The sequence below is a fragment of the Nerophis ophidion genome, unplaced genomic scaffold (genome assembly GCF_033978795.1).
Source record: "Nerophis ophidion isolate RoL-2023_Sa unplaced genomic scaffold, RoL_Noph_v1.0 HiC_scaffold_90, whole genome shotgun sequence".
Taxonomy (NCBI): Eukaryota; Metazoa; Chordata; class Actinopteri; order Syngnathiformes; family Syngnathidae; genus Nerophis; species Nerophis ophidion.
The window spans coordinates 222,501-224,401 of NW_026907012.1; positions in this window are offsets into that span (position 1 = coordinate 222,501).

Here is a 1,901-nt window from a genome sequence, read left to right on the forward strand (position 1 = left end):
CTGGCGCACCTACTAACGTGATGGGGGTGTTTTGGTAGACCTGGTAAAAACAGGGAAAATCGAAAGAGGCTTAAAGTAGGCTAGAACTCAAGCCTCTCTCGTTGTTGGACTTAGAAAAAATCCGGCTCGAAAAATAAATCCCATTGAAATGCATTGGGCTTGGCGCTGGGATTTTTTTCTAAGTATGTGAACGAAAGAGGCTAAGGAGGCTGGAAGTTAGGCCTCTCTCGTTGTTGGACTTAGAAAAAATCCACTTTTTTTGCACGGGATTTTTTCTAAGTGTCACATGGAAGAGGCTAAACAGGCTGGAGGCCAGGCCTCTCTCGTTGTTGGACTTAGAAAAAATCCCAAAAGTGGACACTCTGACAAAATCACGCATGTTGACACTTAGGCAAAAAATCCAACTTTTGCTCCACGGAAGAAAGAGGCTAAGGAGGCTGGAACTTAGGCCTCTCTCGTTGTTGGACTTTGAAAAAATCCACTTTTTTTGCACGGGATTTTTTCCAAGTGTCTCATGGAAGAGGCTAGACAGGCTGGAGGCCAGGCCTCTCTCGTTGTTGGACTTTGAAAAAATCCCAAAAGTGGACACTCTGACAAAATCACGCATGTTGACACTTTGGCAAAAAATCCAACTTTTTTGGACTTGGCCCGGCTTTTCTTCCATTTGTCCCCCACTTGGGCTGGTTCACTCCTGGGTATCTTTTGGTCATTCCCGGGGGCCCCGGAGCTCGCGCAGCTCGCTGCGGGACTTCTGGAACTCCATCCTGGGTAGGATTTTTAAACAATTTCGGACCTTTTTCCAACTTTTTCTCAAATTGTCCCCCACTTTCGCTGGTTCACTCCTGGGTATCTTTTGGTCATTCCCGGGGGTCCCGGAGCTCGCGCAGCTCGCTGCGGGACTTCTGGAACTCCATCCTGGGTAGGATTTTTAAACAATTTCGGACCTTTTTCCAACTTTTTCTCAAATTGTCCCCCACTTTTGATGGTTCACTTCTGGGTGCCTTTTGGTCATTCCCGGTGTTCCTGCGGCTCGCGCAGCTCGCTGCGGGGCTTCTGGAACTCCATCCTGGGTAGGATTTTTAATCAATTTCGGACCTTTTTCCAACTTTTTCTCAAATTGTCCCCCACTTTTGATGGTTCACTTCTGGGTGCCTTTTGGTCATTCCCGGTGTTCCTGCGGCTCGCGCAGCTCGCTGCGGGGCTTCTGGAACTCCATCCTGGGTAGGATTTTTAATCAATTTCGGACCTTTTTCCAACTTTTTCTCAAATTGTCCCCCACTTTTGATGGTTCACTTCTGGGTGCCTTTTGGTCATTCCCGGTGTTCCTGCGGCTCGTGCAGCTCGCTGCGGGACTTGTGGAACTCCATCCTGGGTAGGATTTTTAATCAATTTCGGACCTTTTTCCAACTTTTTCTCAAATTGTCCCCCACTTTTGATGGTTCACTTCTGGGTGCCTTTTGGTCATTCCCGGTGTTCCTGCGGCTCGCGCAGCTCGCTGCGGGGCTTCTGGAACTCCATCCTGGGTAGGATTTTTAATCAATTTCGGACCTTTTTCCAACTTTTTCTCAAATTGTCCCCCACTTTTGATGGTTCACTTCTGGGTGCCTTTTGGTCATTCCCGGTGTTCCTGCGGCTCGTGCAGCTCGCTGCGGGACTTGTGGAACTCCATCCTGGGTAGGATTTTTAATCAATTTCGGCCCTTTTTCCAACTTTTTCTCAAATTGTCCCCCACTTTTGATGGTTCACTTCTGGGTGCCTTTTGGTCATTCCCGGTGTTCCTGCGGCTCGCGCAGCTCGCTGCGGGGCTTCTGGAACTCCATCCTGGGTAGGATTTTTAATCAATTTCGGACCTTTTTCCAACTTTTTCTCAAATTGTCCCCCACTTTTGATGGTTCACTTCT